Below are 22,076 nucleotides of genomic sequence, written 5' to 3' on the forward strand. Positions count from 1 at the left end.
TAATTGTTGTCAAATATTTGGCTTAATCATACTCCTGCCTATTGGGAGTCTTAAAACAAAAAGATGTTCATATCTTGAACAGATCACATTTCTTCTTTGGGCAGGGGGAGATAATTGGCAGTAAAACAATTAAATATTATTTACAGCATGACTGGAAGAATGTCAATAGTAGCATCACCTGCAAGAGACTGGGCTGATATGCTCTTCCTTGCTTTGTCCTAATGAAAATATCCATGCTCATCGCATACAGTGTTCACTTGCTTTTGCATGAGTAAGGTAGTCATTAATATTCATTATCTAACACATACTAATAAGGGTGCTTACACATGAATATTTATAAACTTCGCTTGTACTAAACCATTAAAAGGCATTATTCAACCATGCAATTTTGATGGAGACATGTTGGAGATACTGCAGTATTAAGACATGCACAATACGTTAAGATACTGTACTTCATTTTTATTTAGTCTTGCTAAAACATGAAGATGTACCCCATAGTAAAAATAATAACAAGAACAACAGATGCTAGTAAGTTAAAAGGAGAAGATGGAGGGAACTTAAGAGGCCGTATTTGCCTTTTAAAAATTATTATAATTTGTTACTCACTTGGAGTGAGTGAGTGAGTGAGTGAGTGAGAGCTGTCTTGGATGCATGTTCAAGTAGAAAACTATATCTCCCCAACACAGACCTTGCTGTCTATGGCCATGTCTACCCTGTAGACTGATTACTGCATTGCACAAAAATGTATTTATTTAAGGAATTTCTATGCTGCCATTCAAGGCAAAGGTCTCCCAAGGAGGCTTACAAAGCCTTTCCTACTCCCAGGAAGGAAGGGATTGTGAGCGGGAGACGATTCCCGCGTCATGCAGGGGGCACTCCGCCCCCTGCTTCAACTCCAGGGCTGGCGCCACGCCCCTCCCCGGTTGGGCACCCAATAGGGAAGCTTGGCCCACCCCCACCATTGCACACACATTTTCTTCGAGTCAGGAGTCATCAGGGAAGAGCTCAGTTCCAGAGAAACCCCCGCAGCAGGGAACAGATGATAGGAACCCTCCGGGTCTAGCATTTTCCCTGATCCAGCTCCCTCCTCTCCGCATTCTTCGATCGAATTCTTCGATCGGGCACTAAGACTTATCCGGAATTTTGGTCACGGGGTATTCTTGGCAAAATGTGACATAGAGTCAGCCTTCTGTCTATTGCCGGTTCATCCCAATGACTTCCATTTGCTGGGATTCAAATTTCAAGGGAAATATTACATTGTCAAGGCTATGCCGATGGGTTGTTCTGTAGCCTGCTCGGCCTTTGAGACATTTAGCACCTTTTGGGACTGGGCCTTGCGCTACAGAACCAACTCACCTGGGGTGACACGTTACCTCGGTGACTTTCCACTCGTTGGGAAGCCCAATACCGGCGAATGTGCCTCCCTTCTGGAGGCCTTTTCAGCTTTGGCCCAGGAGCTGGGAGTTCCCCTCATGGCAGATAAGACGGACCCTCAACGCATCTTGCTTACCTGGGTATAGAGCTTGACACAGCAGCTCAACCCGCCCGCCTGCCAAAGGAGAAAATAATTGCCCTTAAGGAAACAATTTGTCAGACCCTTCCCAGAAGAAGAAGAAGAAGAAAGAAGAAGAAGAAGAAGAAGAAGTCGCTCTTAGACAGGTCCAGTCCTTGCTAGATCATTTCAACTTCGCATGTAGAGTAGTTTCACCAGGCCACCCATTTTGCTCCCGCTTAGCCAGGCTGTCAGCGGGCCTCAAGCATCCGCACCATAGAGTAAGACTCCCCAAGTCGGTCAAGGCGGATTTTGAGATGTGGATCAGATTTCTGGAACACTACAACGGAGTCTCCCTATGGCAGGAAATCCTTAATTTGGCCTCTGATTTGCAGGTCCACTCCAATGCGGCAGGGTCCCTGGGCTTTGGTCTGTTCTTTAAGGGACGTTGGTGCACGCAACAATGGCCAGCAGAGTGGCAAGGGGAGGCCATCATGCGGGATCTCACGTTTCTGGAGTTTTTTCTCATAGTTGTGGCAGTTCACATATGGACCGAGGAGTTCCGGAATCGCCGGGTGTGCTTCAGAACTGATAACCAGGCCGTGGTTAACATACTGGCTAGCAGTCATTGCATTCTGAGAGGGGTCTCGCCTACTTCGATCATTTGTGCTCCGATGCCTTGCTCCCGGTCGTTAGCACCTTGGGCTCAGCTGCTGCCAGAACCCTTTCCGGATCACCCACGGAACCTTGGAGACGCGAAGTGATCATGGGAGTATTAGCGTCTGTTGCACCCTCTACCCTCAGGTCTTATAAGAAAGTATGCTGCGACTTCACAGGTTTCAGGTCCAAAGTATCGTCCCTTTCCCCTATCGTATGAAACTTAGGTCAATCTGCTGGTCCAAGTTTGAGGCCCGGCTGTCCTCTGCGGCATACGCTATAGCCTTCTTTGGTGCCTTTTGGGTTGGCGAGGTGGTAGCAGAAGCTCCCTCAAGTGGAACAACGCACAGCCTCCTCCTGGAGGACGTGCAGGTGTCCAGTTCAGGCGTGATGGTGCGGGTGCATCAGTCTAAGACGGACCAGGGCGGTAAGGGCACCGTAGTACAACTCACGGCCTCTGGTTAGAAGGGCCCATGCCCAGTAAAGGACACAGGCGATACCTTTACCTCAGACCTCCCGGCCTTGGCCTGCTCTTCATTCATGAGAATGGATCCCGATTGATGAGGCACCAATTCACCAGGGTACTTTGCAAAGCGATAGATGCCTGCACTTTCCCTTCCAAAGACTACGCGGCACATTCATTTAGGATTGGTGTGGCCACAACGGCCTCATGGGCCTTCCTGCAGACAGGATCAAGGAGATGGGCCACTGGAAATCTAATGCCTACAAAAGTATTCTGAGAATGCTCCGCTTACCTGTCTTTTCTTTCTTTATTCTTAGCTGTCTTCAGTAGTCCAGTGTGGATTTGCGGCCACAGTATCGTGCATTGGGCCCGCCTCCAGTCAGCAAGTTCCGGCTTCATGCCTAATCTGGGGCTACCATCGTGGGTGCGAGTTTCCTGGTTGTCAAGAAGGGGCATGCGCTGGCAAGAACTCATGCCACTGCTGAAGGCAAAAGCTGCGCTGTTGGGCCCCCCCTAACATTCTAATCATTCAGCTGGGTGAGAGCAACCTGGCTAGGAGGAAGAGTGTGGACTTGTCGTGGAACATGAGAAAGGTCTTGGATGAGTTGGCTGCCTTATTTCCCAGAACAACCCTGTTCTGGTCCTCTCTCTTGAAGAGAAAGTTTGGCGCGGTGCGCATAACATTATGGCCTTTGAGAAATCCAGGAAACTCTTGAATCGTGCGGTAGAGCTCAAAGTGTATTTTATGAATGGCCTAGTTATATCTCATGATGATATCCAGATTGGCGACCAGACCCTATTCCGGGATGACGGCGTTCATCTTTCAGATCACGGAAACAACATATGGCTGGCTAACATATCTTAGGGATTGGTTGCAGCTGTGAGGGTATTGGCGGCGAGCCTTTTGGCTCGGGTGGCGGTTAGGCATTGGAATGTGTTGTTGGTGTTTCGGGGGGCAAGGTGTGGCCATCGCCTTCCCCGACAATTTTGGGTATTCCGCTAAAGGAATCCGGCGGTCGTGGATCCTGTCCGATGCCCGTGTGGCGGGGGGCCACGGCACGACCCTCGGTGACATCAGGAAGAGAGCCTATAGTTGGATTAGCATCAACAGGCTTCCCCTACTGGTGGTTAACCCCTCCTCAGACTCACCCCTCTACGAGTGGGTGGAGTCTAATGTTCTGTGGTCCAATGCCTAAGCCAATACCTTCTCACATGCTGTAATCAATAAAGTTGTGGCCTTTACCTTACCCATTAACCTTACATTCTGTGTCCACGTGTCTTTATTCCCCAAGCGGGGATCGGGTCCTCGAATCACAAATGTAGACTCTGAGAACTGGAAAGTCATCTAGTGGTCTTCTAGTCCAACACAGTGCGCTAAGTGCAGGATCTGTAATGTGGGGTGCAGCTAGAGAAGACCTGACAAATGGCAGTCCCGCCTCTGCTTGAAGACCTCTAGTGAGAGAGATCTTATCACCTTCCAAGACAATCTGTTCCAATGTCAGCTAGCTCTTACTGTTATGAAGTTTCTATGAACGTTACATGAAATCTGCTTCCTGCAACTTCCATTCATTAGTTACAGAGGGGAACGGCCGCAGCTTAGTGGTAGAGCATCTGTCTTGAATGTAGAAGGTCCCAGGTTCAAGCCACGGCATCTCCAGTAGGGCTGGGAGAGATGTCCTGCCAGAAATGCTGGATAGCCACTGCCCATCAATGTAGACAATACTGAGCTAGAGCGACCACTGGGTCTGATTCAGTATGAGGCAGTTTCTTCCTGTGCGCCTAGTTCTAGTCCTGCTTGCTGGAGCAACAGAGAATGTCTACTCAGAAGAGTCTCCTGGGTCAAGCCAATGGCCTGTTTCCAGCAACTGGCATTCAGAAACTTATTTTATCTTCTATGCGAAAGGCCATCATATTTGAAGACGGCAATCATGCCTCCCCTTAATCTTCTCTTCTCCAAGCTAAGCGTACCTGACTCTTTCAAGCATTCCCCATAGGATGTTGCTTCCGAACGTGATTGCCCTCCTCCGGACACATTTTTTTACAATACACACAAAGCAATCCAATCACAAAACTAAAAATGGCTGCAGTTTAAGAGCTTAGCACAGCACTCCTCGTAAAATACAGATTGAAACAAGTTTCCAAGGTCCAATTAAAGTTAACAAAACTGGGGGCGTATGTAGGTACTTCCTTTGAGAGAGAATCCCAGAGATAAAGGAAAAGCACCTGTCTCTAGTGCCCACCAATCTCATGGACCTTGACAGTGGGCCGGCAAGCAGAATCCTCAGTCCCAGGAAGGTTCATATGAGTGCAGGCCCCTTTGGAAAAGCTAGATGCCTATCAGCATCTATCAGCAGGTAAAGAGGAACCTTCCTTGTTAGCCTCCCACTCTGCTTAGACACCAATCGCTGTTATTCAGGTTTTAGCATTTTAACAAAAGCTGGATATGCTTAGGTTGGATTAGAGATGGAGAATTCTACATGTAGCACCTGCTTTCTGTTCCAGCTATGGCATATTCCTCCAATATTCCTCAGATGAAAATAGGGACCTTCTATTCTACATCAGTTTATACACACACCCCTGCGCCCCATATACATGCACTGTCGATGGAATATGGAAAAAAGACGGGGCTGGCTGAGCTGCCCTAACCATGAGGCTTCCATCAGCCTGCCTTGGGTCTCAGAGAAAGCACCCGCTCCGGGTGTTTACAAGGCGGCACTTCCATGCCAGCAACAGAGCCGATGAGCTCAGCAGCATCAGCTGATGCCCCTTGCCCTCCTCTTCCTGCAAGTCCCAATGTGCCACCGGACTTTGATCATCTTTTGTAGCATTGCACCTTGAGCACGGCCAAAGTTTGGTGTCCCCAAATGAATCTGCACTGTATGCAAGGAGAGTGCCCCCCGCTTTTCCATTTGGGAACTGTTGGAAGATATGAAATCCAAAGTATGCTTAAACACTGTCTTAGAATCATAGAATCATAGAGTTGGAAGAGACCACAAGGGCCATCGAGTCCAACCCCCTGCCAAGCAGGAAACACCATCAGAGCACTCCTGACATATGGTTGTCAAGCCTCTGCTTAAAGACCTCCAAAGTAGGAGACTCCACCACACTCCTTGGCAGCAAATTCCACTGTCGAACAGCTCTTACTGTCAGGAAGTTCTTCCTAATGTTTAGGTGGAATCTTCTTTCTTGTAGTTTGGATCCATTGCTCCGTGTCCGCTTCTCTGGAGCAGCAGAAAACAACCTTTCTCCCTCCTCTATGTGACATCCTTTTATATATTTGAACATGGCTATCATATCACCCCTTAACCTCCTCTTCTCCAGGCTAAACATGCCCAGCTCCCTTAGCCGCTCCTCATAAGGCATCGTTTCCAGGCCTTTGACCATTTTGGTTGCCCTCCTCTGGACACGTTCCAGTTTGTCAGTGTCCTTCTTGAATTGTGGTGCCCAGAACTGGACACAGTACTCCAGGTGAGGTCTGACCAGAGCAGAATACAGTGGCACTATTACTTCCCTTGATCTAGATGCTATACTCCTATTGATGCAGCCTAGAATTGCATTGGCTTTTTTAGTCTTGAACTGGTTGCAAACTAAATCCATGCTTAAAGCTTTTCTTGAAATGAAACCTGACTGAACATCCTTGCCAAATTACTCTGCATGATAAGAGGGCTCTGAAGGAAGAACCAATAGCATCCAAAAAACATCATTACTGAAACACCTGCTACTTTTGCTGAAAAGGCAACACCACTTCTTTCAAATAAACAGCTCGATATATATTTGCGAAATTATACTGTATGAACCACAATGTAATAGGACTCATAATTTGTATCTTTCTAGAATGAACCATAAAATGCCATGTTTTACTAACTATGAGACCCAATAATTTCTCCTCCTGATTGTACTTTGCTGTATTACAGGGACTTCTGGAATAAACATAACATGTTATACATTTTTTCCCCTGGTTATCAGTTAGATTTATTAGAAATGAACACACCGAATGAATATTTAGAATGTTCCTGTTATGAGTATGCTAATGTTCCCAAAGTGAGAACTTCTATAAAGCTATGCTTCTCAAAAGAGAACTTAAAGAGGAGAAAAGCCCCTCATCCTAGCTTTTCTACTGTAAGATTAATAACACAGCAATCTGGCTTTTGATCTGCAATTGTATTATCTGTTGTTAATTTAACTCTAATTCACATCATTTATTCTCATTATCTTAGATACTTTTAATGCCACTCTAAGCATTTTCATTGTTAACATTGTGTTTTAACAGTATTAGGATTTGAATTTCAATCATGATTTCTGCTATAATGTAACTTGTACCCTAAATGAGAATAATTTTGCAAGACTGACTAGAGTTAAAAAAAAAGCCCCACAAAAAACCCTTAGGGTCTGTTTCACTAAATACATATTCATGCTCATGCATAATTAAAAATAACTTTTTCCATTGTGAACTGCAACTCCATTTTATATCTGCTAAATGCACAAACATGTATCAAAAAATCCACCCTATGTCAGCCTGTTATAGTGTCTCCCAAAGCCAGTTTTGTGAAATTTAATAAAGTCAAGACAGTGGGCAGCTGGCAGCATACTGAAATAGAGACTCATATTTCAAGTTGGTTATTTTACTCCTTAAAATACCCCCCCATATATATCCCATTGTTCCTCCAAGAACTCAAGGCAGTGCTCATGCTCCCCACCCAATGTCCTGCGACACCATCCATTTTATCCTCATGACAACTCTGTGAAGAAACATATGCTAAGTATGAGTGACTTCTTGTCTGGGACTGGCTGGACGAAGAGGAGTGGTGGGAGGCACCAGCTGAGGAACTCCCAGGGAAAACCCCAGAGGAGGAAGGCTCAGAGCCAGAGCGTTTGTGGTGGGACACCAAGGAGAGGTCAGAAGAAGAAGATTAGGGGGAGGGGCTGGATGCTGAAGGGCCAACAAGGTTTCGTGAGCAGGGCGAACCTGTGACAGGGAGCAGTTCAGACTCTGAGGCTGAAGCAGAGGGGGGAGGGTCAAGAGACTGCTGAAGCATCCCAGGAGTCTTCTTCTCCAGGTGCAACAAGCTCTCCTCCCCACCTGGTCTCCAAGACCATGAAGACCAGAACAGAGAACAGAGCAGTTTGAGGCTGCTTGGGAAACATCTGGGAGAGGATGACTCTTAGAAAGAGGAGAAAGCAGGGAGCTTCAGTCCTGGCAACTGCTCTATGGGGGCAAAACCTACTGAGAAGTGTTGCTAAGTTGTATGCCATTTCCTTGAATAAAGAGTTGACTTAATTGACAACTGACACTGACTCTTCGTGTGGACCTGCATCTGATTCCAGCCCTGACATTTGTTCACAATCACCTGGTGAGCTTCATGGTGGACCAGGGATTAGAACCAAGTCTCCCCTTCACTAGTCCGCTACACTACCCCAGCCCAACGGCTATCATAAATATCCCGAGCTTTAGGTATCCGTTCCAGAAGTCCGTTTGACTTCCAAAACATTTGGAAACCAAAGCACAGCCTCTGATTGGCTGCAGGAAGCTCCTGCAGCCAATAGGAAGCCACAGAAGCCCCATCAGATATTCGGCTTCCAAAGAACGTTCACAAACAGGAACACTCACTTCCAGGTTTGTGGCGTTTGGGAGCCAAAACGTCCAAGTACCAAGGCGTTTGGGATCGAAGGCACAACTGTACTTGGCAAAGCATATCTTCACAGGATATCAGTACTCACCTCTCAAGTGATTTGCCCAAGGGTGTGTCTATGCTACCTATCCTCTTGGTCTCAGGAGCTGGCTCTGCCATCTGTATCTCTTGTGGAGTCACATTTCAGAGTTCTGCTTCCGAGTTTTGTTGCTGGGAAGTGACCATGTCATTAAAGAGATCCTCACTTCCCTCATAATGTTCTTCAAAATGTTTGTAGAGCCATCACAAGGAACAGAGCTGTGGGGGATAAGAAAGAATGAGGAACAGAATCCTTTGTATCAGGGATGGGGAGCTTGTGGCCCGGACTCTAACCCTCATCAGCATGGTCAAAGATAATGGATCTGTAAAAGTCTAGCAACATCTGCATTCCTGCCTTATATGCTATTCTATGGAGATGTGGAAGGAAAAGAGCTTGCTGTCCCTTCATATTCTGGCAGCATTTCTTCAACAGGTGTCAATCTCAAAAAATAAAGCCGGGTATCACTTACAGACACACACACACACACCCCAAATGACAAAGATTTGAGTTATCCTGAACTATGCAGAAATCAACAGCTTGAAAGTCTCACTATTTAAAAAACTTGAGAGCCCCCTAATCAAAATACGATATAAATTACTGGGAAATGATTTAGACATAAACATATCTCCTTTAAGCGAGAAAAAATGTTTTAAAAGAACATACAGAGCTCTAACCCTTTAGAGAAATTAATAAATCAATCTCTTTTAGCCTCTGACTGTTAAATTAATATCTTTACTAATTATCTCTTGCTAGGGAATCTTTGATCTTCTTTGGGTCAAGCTTAAGTTAAGGAGGGTCACAGCAGTGAATAATTCCTTTAACTGATGACAAATATCCATCAGAGTCATTGGAAAATTAGATTTTCCCCTCTGCCAGCTGGACTACTTTTCTTTTCTCACCAGGTAAGCACTCCTCTCCATTCTGAAAGCTTACAAAATGAGATACTGTCAGGTTGTGTCAAAATATATTACATCCTTACCACCCTGTTGTAATGATGTACTCAGTGCATGGACCGTTTGATGAGCAGGCCTGTCACGGTCTGCATGACGGAAGCAGCGCAGAAGCTTTCTGGCAGGTGTGTCGCTGTTGCTGACAGGGGTGGTGGGGAGAGGCAAGGCAACTGGGAGGTTGGCATGGTGCAAACACACTGTCAGGACCCCCTAACTGGCTCTGCTGGTGTGTTTGCCCTCCACCAACTTCCTTGTCATCTCACCTCTCCCTCTGCTGCTAAGCAACAGCAAGCCCTCCTGCCACGGAGGTACCATAAGTGGCTCCACCCCACTCAGCAAGCCACTTTGGTAGGAGGATGTACATGTTAATATCGTATACCAGTCTATTTTGAGACGGGTGGGTTGCTAATGAATACAATAATGAATAAATAAATGTATATTCAATTGGGTGCACCTAGGCTGACTTTTGGGTGCTGCCCACAGGGTACCATGTATGAGGAATGGCCCAAACTGTACAGTTGATCGCACAGAACAAACCTATCCATTTCTTTTTCTTGTTTAGAACCAGTGATTTAAGGGACAGAAACAATTTCCATGGATTCCTGAAAAACATTAATAAATAGATATTTGATCTTCTGTCTTCCTTTGTCTCATTATCATCTGATGCACAGAAATACCAAGAGTTTTGTCACTGCAAGCTTCTGAAATGTTGGCTTAATGTAAACAGGATTCTGTAATGTTACTTTCAGGATGACCAAATTTTGATTAGATTATTTACTCCTGACTTGCTAACTGGATAAAATGTAGACAAGTCATTTCTACAATCACAGATTTACTTTTGGCTAGCCTGATTTCCACTACTTTCAACTTTTGCTTCTCCGTTATTAAACAGGGAAGCGGGAGCCATGAACCAACATTGACATAGCTGTAAAAATGTTTGGGGAGGTTGCAGAAACAAATGGTTTTATATTTCTGACACCTTCCGAGACACTTTTTTTTTCCTTTTTCTGTTTTTTTTTAAGAACGATGAAGAAGAGAGTGGTAGCGATAAGATTTATTAGATCATTTTCACTCCACTGACAATGCCTTATATGTGGTTAAAATACAGATAAAGGAACCCTATGCATAATGTAAAGCAGAAGTCCAATAAATAAAACAAAAGCTCCACCAAGAGTATGAATGCAGCAATTTGAAATTTTAGGGAAAAGCTCTGTTAACAAAAGGAAGTTGATTAAGGTTCATTAAAGTGATGTCACGCAGTAATAAGTCCCAGAGACACAGACAAGCATGTAGGTAAAAGTGGTGAGAGGGTAGACGGTGTTATTTGCTTCCGTGTAGGAGTTCTGTATGAGAGATCTTTCTGTAGTAAATGAGGTGGCAAATGATATCCAGAATAATGACTTTGGAATAGCTCTGAGCTGTTATCCCGGTAAAAGATAACATAGACAACTATATCTGCAATATAGGCTGGAGATTTCTGCATGTTCATTCTGGGCAAATGCTATGAATAGTCTTGTATTTTTTTATATACTGCAGATGCCACCATACACATGGTTGAGACAGGGCAAAAAACAGGTCACTCGATTGCTCAGAACAAAGAGAAAGTTTGATCCAGAAAGCTTTCTAAGGAGCCAAGGAAATGAGATCACCTGATTTGATCTGGTCTTTTTGGTGGAAGCCCCCGGCAGGGGTGCCAACTTGAATGAAATATGGGGGGGGCATGTAAGCCCTGCTCCACATAACCAATCACATGACACAGCACACACACACACCATTTGAATGTCAATGGCCATTAACTGGGGGGGGGGCGCTCAAATTTTTTTTTTTAAATTTTTTTATTGCGTTTCTTTTCATAGGTTCACAGATTAATTTACATAACAACATATAAGAAACATTTTTTTTTTATACAAAAAGGAAAATAGAAGAAGAAGAAAAATTTTTTTGGGGGGGGGGCCTAAGAAAGTTGGCTCCTATGGACTCCAACAACTAAATTTGGGGTCATTGATGCTTGAAACCATCACGTGTAATGTACTTGGAGTGGGGAAGCCTCTGGAAACCAGAGCCCTATGGAGACAGGCGTAGAATTTCAACTTTAACGATTACCTGAGCTGTTGAGGGGATTGAAAGAGCTTGGATTGATTCAAACCATTTATTGAAAATACATTTAGTCTTTAGGATAGAAATCACCTCCAAAAAACAAGCAGTGTTGAAAACTTCAAGACTGAATTGCTTCTAATTAGTACATAATTATTTTAGCTATTCTTTTCCCACCCCCTTCAGATAGTGATCCTACAACCTCATCACTTTTTTTTGTTCTAAGATTTGTTATATGCGAAGGAATCTTTTGTTACTAAGGCTGAATCAAATACTATTTCCTTCCAAATATATATTACTAACTGCTATTAAAGATCTCCTTTCCAGCTGCGCTGTAGCTGACCAAACAATGCATAAGGCTCTACATACAAATATTATAAAACCATAAATCTGTAGGCTTCTCATGGCTTCATGACTCGAGTGGGTTCTTAATACATTTATAATATACAGTACTGACATATTCATAATATAATCTTAGACTGAAAATTATAACAAACAAGACTTTGACCTTATAAACTACAGATAGTCGACTGTAGGAAATGGGTCGCCACTATTTTCTTTCACAAATAGTGAAAGAATGTAGGCACACGTACAAACATTACCACTGCAGTCCCCCTATATCTTTTTAAGGAAGAAAACAGTGGGATATTTTTCTTTTAAAGGGCGATGAGAATGTGGCAGGGAGCACAGTCCAAATGCCTCATTGTGGAGAGTTCCTAGAAATCTCATGTATGCTGGCTTGAGTTGTATGATGGAAGAAAGGTGGGCACCAAATAAACAAGAGAGGTCAGCCATTGGGTGCATCCACCCAGAGTTGATGCTCCAAGTCTAAATGCAAACGGCCATGCCCAATACTCTGTCTCCTAGCACAAGAGCCTTTGCACCAACAGATAGCAGAGTTTAAAGTCTGTGTGACAAAAGCATCAAACACAACAGTTGCACTAGCAGAAGCTGGCCGCACAACAGCTGATTCCTGCTGAGCGAGCTGTTGTAGCCCTAGTACTCATACATGTGTGGGTTTATGTGTTTGTCTATACAGACCTTCAAGCTGTGTTGAGAGCCCAGCAAGGAACTTTGCCTGTTCAAAAGATTTGGCTGAAAATCTCATCCATCATGCACACTTTGAGCTAGGCTCTGAGGCTAGACAAGTACATCAAGGGGCTGAAAGCTCTCAGGCAATGTAGTCATCAGAGATAGTAGTCTGCACAGCCAGACACATACATCAAAGGTTTGTGATGACATCATAATAACAGCAACAACAGAGCTGGAAATTCTAGCCGTACCTGAAGCATTTGCTCCCATTGGTCTCATTTATTCTATCACTGGGCATATAGCGGGGCCACTTTTCTTTAAATTAATAATTCTGCTCCTTTGACCAAGAAGAATGAAATTCTAACACGAATATTAGATCAACACGAGCAACTGGGTTTCATGATGACATGGAATAAAATTTGGCTTTGGTTTAACTGCATAAAATACATTGTGGGATTTTACTTCTCTAATGCATAATGGCTGGGAATGAAATAATCCCTTCCTGAGCATGCACGTTTTCTACTGATTCCTGATTCAGTTTTTGTAAATTCCTCTATGAAATTACCTGATCCACACATTTTGAACTAATGCATGGAACTCAGCTTGCCACTGGATTTTGCCCTATGCCAAGTGTTGCAAAGCAGTTTGTGGCAGTTAAAGGCTGCAATCCACACACAACGGGCTCTGCCCAACCTTTTTTTGTGTGACATAATGCGGTAGGAGGAGGCCTGATGGGGCTTCCTGTGGCCACAGGAAGGCCTGACAGAGCCTGCTGCAGTTACGGGTAGTCCCCACAAGGTCCTCTGGGGTGGCAGGAATGCTCGCCAAGGCGCACTGCGGCATATTGAGGGGGCCTGGCCCCTTTCTTGAAAATTGGAGGCAGATGGCATCCCTGCTGCAATCCTATACTCATTGAATTCAGTGAGACTTGCTTCTGAGTACAGGACTGAATTTCACATATGTCAAAATACACATTTAAGATTATACACACACATATAGATATAGATATATAGATAAAGGTACCCCTGACCATTAGGTCCAGTCATGGACGACTCTGGAGTTGCTGAGGGAGCCGACGTTTGTCTATAGACACTTTTGCTGGGTCATGTGGCCAGCATGACTAAGTCGCTTCTGGCGAACCAGAGCAGCACACGGTAACTCCATTTACCTTCCCGCCGGAGCGGTTCCTATTTATTTACTTGCACTTTGATGTGCTTTCGAACTGCTAGGTTGGCAGGAGCAGGGACTAAGCAACGGGAGCTCACCCCGTCAATACATATTCTAAGAAATAATATAGGTTTAAATACATTTTGATTTTGTGAAATATATATTTTAAATTCATAGGTGAATGAGAAAACAGGATGGGATTACATGTACAAATGATTACAAGTACTAATCTTTTCCAAATGACTTGAAAGAGTCAAATCCATCCACCCCTATTTAATTTTCCAGGTTTTATCCAAATATTTGGCCTTTTGTGGTTTATTTTATTTTAAAGAAGGTATGATAATAGCTGGTATTCTAAAGTTTGCGGTTGTTCAGGTGTCTTGCAAAATACAAATTTGTCCACTGAACTCATCACACAGAGAGATTATGCTAGAGACCTCACAGCAAGGAGGAATTTTGCACAATTATGGCAGGAGAGCAGGAAGAAGGGGAGGGGAGCAGAGCAGAGAGAATTCTCACAAAAGCTGGTTCTGCAACCCTGCTATTTATTGCAAGGCAGCATCCAGAGCTATCCTAAGTGCATGCAGTTTGGATTCAGGCTACATCTTCCCCTTTGAATTAAACTGAATCGCCAATAAAACTCTGCTTCGTTGGATTTTGCTTAATTGTGCAAATTTAAGGAAAGTGTTACATTTCGATACGCACCATCTAAATCTACTTAATTTACTGACTACAAGCTCCTTGGTGGCTTACCAAGGATAGTAGTTTAATAACTGTAAACGAGAAACCTAATTGGATTTTTTTTTTTGGGGGGGAAGGAAGAATCTCAGAAAACTGGAAGTATTTTGACGTATTTGCATAATGGGTGAACTCCTGTGGGACAGCTAAAGGTCAATTCTGATGTTGTTGCCCAGGAAGTTGGTAACAAACAGAAAATTTGAAAGCATCTTGAGAAGCGTACTTTGTCAGTAGTTATCTACCCATGCCCACACTCACTATTAACCAATTTAACTTGTCTCTCTCAAGAGCCACACATAGTCAACATAGACATTGTTCTGTAAAAACTCAGATTTTACAAACATACACACATGATAATGCTTTGAGGACTCCCCTCCACAAATTGGTCCTGCCCCGCTTCATTCATGTCCGACCCCACTTCCCTCTCCAGCAACCCCTTGTATATGAGTGTCCTTTTGTCAATCTACATATTCACAAGATCCAGGTGTACTACTCTCCTTTGCATCTGAAGTAGTGGTCCTTGAACTTTAATCCACAAATGATTATGCCAAAACAAATTTCCTGTGCCCAGCATCCTTGTCACTGCCTCCTTCTCAGATGAGGTTCTTGGGTATCAGGGGTCAGCAAACTTTTTCAGCAGGGGGCCGGTCCACTGTCCCTCAGACCTTGTGGGGGGCTGGACTATATTGAGGGGGCGAGAACAAATTCCTATGGCCCATAAATAACCCAGAGATGCATTTTAAATAAAAGGACACGATCTACTCTTGTAAAAACACGCTGATTCCCGGACCATCCGTGAGCTGGATTTAGAAGGTGATTGGGCTGGATCCGGCCCCCGGGCCTTAGTTTGCCTACCCATGGGTTATCCGTTTCCATCACCTGAATGTATTAAATGAGAGTCCAGCCCAGTCTGGGAAAGACAACCACTGGTCATTCCTGGGGGCAGCACTGCCAAAGGTTTGGTCTCCTTTGGAGGAGAGAGCATTGGACGCCTATGACATTTTAATTTCTTTAAAATTCACAAATATATGTATAGACAGTAAGAGGAGGCAAATGTATACACTAAGTCCACAACATGCAGGGGTTATGTTATAGAGATCGCACCTAAAGCCAAAATTGCATATAGTCAAAACACATTGGGTGCAATGGCAGGTGGGATTGCCAAAGTTTTCCCCCCAGTTGTCCATACTTTCCACACACAATTAAAAAAAAAATTGCTTTGCCAAGCACATAAAGCTGAATGCACACACCTTAAATGTGCGTAAGTTGTGGGCTTACTGTATGCGCTCCTACCAAGCTTCTAATGCGCTGTGTCATATCAGATCTCTTGAGATGGGCAGTTCAAAATGCTTCTAACTCTCAGCTTTCTTTGTGCTTCTGACTCTCCCTGTCTTTGTTCTAAAACTGCTCCTTTTGTTCCAGGTAGGCTGCCCACACATAACAGCTCCTCTCCCCTTTGCTGGGTCTGTCTTACAGTTCCATGTTGTGATAGCTTTCCCATTCAAAACGCTCAGTGAGCTTGCCCACTATCAAGAGACATCAACTGCCCATTATGTGTCATTAAGAAACATGAACATTCTTTTGTTAAATCCTAGGCTCTGATCAAGCTAGACCTATTCAGTCGGCTGGCAGACAAAAAACCCCCACAACAATATTGTTGCCAACTCGCTGATTGCTGCCTTCAAAGAGCTTCTGCCATACCTGGCATCTTTGGGTTCATAAAGGTGTTGTGTTTGTTATGTGAGTTTTCTTCTTGCTTCATTTACTCTGCTCTTTCCCCAAAACACAGAAAATTTGCAAGGGCACAATCTGAGGCAGCGTCCCATCTTGTCAGTATAATTGGTGTGACTTTATTGTTACACTGCTGCCAATGAAATGTCATAGAATTGTTCAAGCAGTCCCAGCTTGGAAGATGACTCATATGCTTTACAATCTGAGCCCCTGTATTTGATTCCAAGAACTGACCTGTTCTCTGCTGTGCTCAAGCCCTCTGCTGCATAGAAATAAAAACAGAGCCCAGCCGGAGCAGACCAAACGTCTATTTAGTTGAGCATCCTTGTTTCCACAGTGGCCAATCAGATGCTTTCAGGAGCTCCACAAGCAAGACATGCATGAAATCCACAGTCCTCTCCCACTGTTGCTTCCCAACAGCTAGTATTCAGAGGCAGACGGCCTCTGGATCTGGAGATTTCATATAGCTCTTGTGACTAAACATGGTAAGTTTGGATATGTCAAAATCTGTGGCTATTAGCATATATTGTAGAATCTCTTGTCAATTGATTTTACTGAGGGGGGGGGAGAAAAGGGTGTCTTTCCTGTTCAATTTTTTCCTACTCCAAAGACAATTCAAACTAAGCTTGACTCCTGCATTGGTCAGTGGTCTGCCTTAGACAGAGTTCCATTCCTTCTGAGCTGGTTCATAGTCTGGGGCTGCTTTTGGATTCAGCTTTGAAGGCCGGTATTAGGGACGTGGCTGAATCGAACGCCTGGCAAGAGTCAGATTCAGGAGAAGAGGGATTGCCAGTACAAAGAGAGACAGAGTCCGACTCTGGAGACGAAAGATCGCAGAAAGAGCAGGAGGCGGTGGGATTGGGCCCCCTTCACCAAGAGTTTCCCTGAATCAGCTAGAGCAGTATAGAATCATAGAATCATAGAGTTGGAAGAGACCACAAGGGCCATCGAGTCCAACCCCCTGCCAAGCAGGAAACACCATCAGAGCACTCCTGACATATGGTTGTCAAGCCTCTGCTTAAAGACCTCCAAAGGAGGAGACTCCACCACACTCCTTGGCAGCAAATTCCACTGTCGAACAGCTCTTACTGTCAGGAAGTTCTTCCTAATGTTTAGGTGGAATCTTCTTTCTTGTAGTTTGGATCCATTGCTCCGTGTCCGCTTCTCTGGAGCAGCAGAAAACAACCTTTCTCCCTCCTCTGTGTGACATCCTTTTATATATTTGAACATGGCTATCATATCACCCCTTAACCTCCTCTTCTCCAGGCTAAACATGCCCAGCTCCCTTAGCCGTTCCTCATAAGGCATCGTTTCCAGGCCTTTGACCATTTTGGTTGCCCTCCTCTGGACACGTTCCAGTTTGTCAGTGTCCTTCTTGAACTGTGGTGCCCAGAACTGGACACAGTACTCCAGGTGAGGTCTGACCAGAGCAGAATACAGTGGCACTATTACTTCCCTTGATCTAGATGATATACTCCTAATTGATGAGGCCCAGAATTGCATTGGCTTTTTTAGCTGCCGCGTCACACTGTTGGCTCATGTCAAGTTTGTGGTCAACCAAGACTCCTAGATCCTTTTCACATGTACTGCTCTCAAGCCAGGTTTCATCCATCTTGTATTTGTGCCTCTCATTTTTTTTGCCCAAGTGCAATACTTTACATTTCTCCCTGTTAATCTTGTTTGTTTTTGCCCAGTTCTCTAATCTGTCAAGGTCGTTTTGAAGTGTGATCCTGTCCTCTGGGGTGTTAGCCACCCCTCCCAGTTTGGTGTCATCTGCAAATTTGATCAGGATGCCCTTGAGTCCATCACCCAAGTCGTTGATAAAGATGTTGAATAAGACCGGGCCCAAGACAGAACCCTGTGACACCCCACTAGTCACTCTTCTCCAGGATGAAGAGGAACCATTGATGAGCACCCTTTGGGTTCGGTCAGTCAGCCAGTTACAAATCCACTGAGTGGTAGCATAGTCAAGACCACATTTTACCAGTTTCTTTACAAGAATATCATGGAGCACCTTGTCAAATGCCTTGCTGAAATCAAGGTAGGCTACATCCACTGCGTTCCCTTCATCTACCAGGCTTGTAATTCTGTCAAAAAACGAGATCAGGTTAGTCTGACATGACTTATTTTTCAGAAATCCATGCTGACTATTGGTGATCACAGCATTCCTTTCTAGGTGCTCACAGACTGTTTCCTTAATGATCTGCTCCAGAATCTTCCCTGGTATTGATGTCAGACTGACTGGGCGGTAATTACTTGGGTCCTCTCTTTTCCCCTTTTTGAAAATAGGGACAACATTTGCCCTCCTCCAGTCTGCCGGGACTTCGCCTGTTCTCCAGGAATTCTCAAAGATGACTGCCAGTGGTTCTGAGATCACATCTGCCACTTCTTTTAATACTCTTGGATGCAGTTCATCTGGCCCTGGAGACTTGAATACATCTAAACTAGCCAAGTATTCTTGTACTATCTCCTTAGTTATTCTGGGCTGTGTTTCCTCTGCTGAATCATTTGCTCCAAATTCTTCAGTAGACACGGACAGCTCACAAGAAGTGGGAGGGGGAGAGATAGGCGGTAGTGAGAGGGTTGCTATGCAACCAGAAGAGAAACAGCGTGCTGAGAGTTCTTCTTTGGGGGGGGGGGAATTCCACCCTCCTTCTTCCTGAACCCAGAGTTGAAAGGGTTAAAATGAAACGGAAGTACAAGAGAGGAAGGACTGGAATTTGGCGCCCTTCGTGCTGCGAGAGGGGCAAAGACTCAGAGTAACCTCATTTCAAAGAGTGGCAGGCCAGGAGTTCTGGATGTAATTTATAAATAAGCGTACCATAAAACTGCCAGAGAGTCATTGCTTCATGTCGAGGTTTGCTTGCCTGTCTGAGATCATTACAGACAGGTAGCGTCAGTGGCTAGAAGAGACTTTTACCAGTTGCAACTGGTGTGATAGCTACGACCATTCCTGGACCAGGAAAGCTTGGCCACAGTAGTTCATGCACTGAGTTATTTCAGGACTGGATTATTGGAATATGCTCCATGTGGGGCTTCCTTTGTGCCTGATCCAGAAGCTGCAGTTAGTGCAGAATGCTGTGGCACCATCACTGACGGGAGTGAGACCCTATCAGCAGATAACACTTCTGCTCAGAGACCTACACTGGTTACTGATTTGCTACGGGGCCAAGTTCAAGGTATATAAAACCCTTGGCAGCTTGGGAGCATTCTACTTGCCAGATTGCATTACACTTTATGTACCCCCTTGACCACTTCAATCTGTGGAACGGGCACTCCTACAGGTGCCACGCAATACCAGTTTCTCACCTGAAAGAAATTGATCTTTTAGTGTCTCAGCCCCTACCCTTCGGAACTCTCTGCCCTTGGCATCAGGCAGGAGTATTCCATATACTCTTTTCAGTGCGTCATAAAAATGTTTCTGTTTAGGCAAGCCTGTCCAGACATGAAGAAGGTTGGTGTGTTTTTTAAGCTGGTTTTTAGCTCATCACTGATTTTAATTATTTTTTTCTATTTTAAATAGGTTTTTTTTAAAAAAAAACAACAACAACACCCGATACATTCTTTTCATAAATAGCTTTGAGGTTCAATTACAATTAAGCAGAATATATATCTTGTGAAATAAATAACTTTTATAAAGCCCCATCCCCACAGTAAACTCCTCCCTGCATTTTCTAAATGAAAAAAAGAAAAACTCCAAATGCTTTGGCCTTTCCTTTCAGGGAAAGCATTCCAAACCTCTTGGTTTTGATTGCCCTTTTCTGCAGATCACCAGCAGGTAGTATTGCAGCTAACAGCTCAATAGTGGTTAGGTGATATAAGGGACTGATAGTGTTTTGCCTGATCCCATAAAGCTGCCAGTTCTAACCTAGCAAGTTTTGTCTGCACAGCTTTATTGCTTAGAGGAACTCATGACAGCACTTCCTGTACTGATAATCCCATGGCTTGATATTCCTTAGGCATCCAATCAACGACTTTATCAGCGCCCAGAATACCCAAACAGCTTCCAGGGCATGAACATGTAGCAGGGACAAGTTTATTCTTACTTACTTTTGTACTTCATTTCTACACTAGTTAGTATATTAAAAAGTATGTAAAAATATATCTAATTAGTATATAGAAAACTAAAGCAGTGCCAAGATAGTGCCAGTCCCCTTCACCTGTTTTTCCCCAGGTAGGGAGTTTTTTAAATAAAAACACAACCAATGAATATTCAAAGTAAATGTAAAGGTAAAGGATCCCTGACAGTTAGGTCCAGTCGCAGACAACTCTGGGGTGGCAGCATTCATCTTTCTTTACAGACTGGGGGAGCCGGCGTTTGTCCGCAGACAGTTTTTCTGCATCATGTGGCCAGCATGACTCTGGCGAAGCCAGAGCAGCACACGGAAACGCCGTTTACCTTCCCACCAGAGCAGTACCTATTTACTTGCACTTTTTGGCGTGCTTTCGAAGTGCTAGGTTGGCAGGAGCTGGGACTGAGCAACAGGAGCTCAACCCGTCGTGGGGATTTGAACTGCTGACCTTCTGATCGGCAAGCCCAAGAGTCTCAGTGGTTTAGACCACAGTGCCACCAAAAGAGGCACCCTTCTTCATTTATGCTGTGCAGCAGAAAACACCTTGGGAGAAAACCCAAAGGTACTGCCCCCCAAAAATAAATTGTCAAGACTTTTATGCATTTCTGCAACTAGCAAATAATTAAGTAAAATAAGGGACTATGTGGTCATCTATTCCAAACCTCTGCAATGCAGGAATCTTTTGCTATATAACTTTTTAAACTTTTTTGCTCTATGTCAGCTTCTGCCTATTTTAACCACACACCCAGCATAAGGTTCATATTTTTGTACAGGTCAAGTTGACAGAATAAGTCAATAATAACAAACAGAAGCTAGCAAACTTTGGTAAATTAATCAGAAAGGTGTGTCGGCCCTTCCCCCCCCCCCCCAAGCATCTAAATCAACAGCAAGACTTTCCATCATTCTATCTCTGCATTTGGGTAAGAGAGCCTGAACGAGTTATTTCCATATTTTATTACAGGCCTAGGGTCCTTAAGGTTTGGGTTGCAAAGGCATTTCCTTCACAGCAACAACAGGCGACTTAAGCAACAACAAATGTTACGAAAATAAAGAGTTACATTGATTTCAAAATTACTAATGCTAATTATTAATTACTAAGCCTTCCTGACACAATCAACTGGCAGCAGCACTGAGAAGAGAACAGCCCTGGGAGGTCCATCAGCAACCTTATGCCAAGGGCTGACTCTAAACTGGTGCCGTCCCATCATGCAATCTTTTCCATTTTGGTTCTGCAATAAGAACACCTTTATTTTTCAACAGCTTTCTTTGCCAATGACTTAACTAAGAGGTGTTCATTCTTCTAACACCTTGTTTTGTTTGTTCATTAATTAAAGGTTAACCCCGGGGTTCAGTGCTTTGGCCAAGACTGGATCCTGTCCCAAAGGGCGGAAGCAGAAATAAGAAAGGAAAGGAATTGGTAGAGTCCTTCTCTCAATTCACGGGCCCGGCTCACCACAGGAAACTAACTGGCAGTGGAAAAGAAAGGACCTATTCATACCACAAAAAGTATTACCGTAATTTGTGGAATTCACTGCCACAATATATGGTGATGACCACTAGTTCAGGCTAATTTAAAGAAACGATAGCCAAATTCATGAAGTAAAGCTATTAGGAATGTTATGCAGATAAAGCCTCAGTTTTAAGAAGCATAAATTCTGGATACCACATGTTGTGGATGGATAGAAGTGTGGGGCAGGTAGCATATGAGAAGATCCCTGCTCACCTAGGCCAATCAGATGCCTATGGGAGCCTGCAAGCGGGACCTGGGTCCTCTAGTTCTCTTGCCACTCTTTGCCTCTTCCATTTGTCAGTTACTTCCCACCATACACAACCCTTTACCACTATCACATACCATTCTATGTAATGGAAATGGAAGCAGCTAATTAGCTCTCACAGTATCCTGAGATTCAGAGAAACAGCTAGAACTGAAAGACCAAGGCTGGATCTACACACAGGAAAAAACCCTGCTA

General features: G+C 44.2%; 1 long non-coding RNA gene across 1 annotated transcript in view; it reads right to left on the reverse strand.

The window, feature by feature from the left end:
* The window catches only part of LOC308589444, a 142,137-nt gene extending 129,468 nt beyond the window's left edge, over positions 1-12,669 (reverse strand). Inside the window, exons 1-2 of the long non-coding RNA XR_014009250.1 lie at positions 12,407-12,669; positions 8,331-8,539 (exon numbers count right to left, since the gene is read on the reverse strand). This is a non-coding gene — a long non-coding RNA (uncharacterized lncRNA). The remainder of the gene's footprint in view (positions 1-8,330; positions 8,540-12,406) is intronic.
* Between the last annotated feature and the right edge of the window lie 9,407 nt (positions 12,670-22,076).

This window comes from Podarcis bocagei (genome assembly GCF_964188305.1).
Source record: "Podarcis bocagei genome assembly, chromosome: 6".
Lineage (NCBI taxonomy): Eukaryota > Metazoa > Chordata > Lepidosauria > Squamata > Lacertidae > Podarcis > Podarcis bocagei.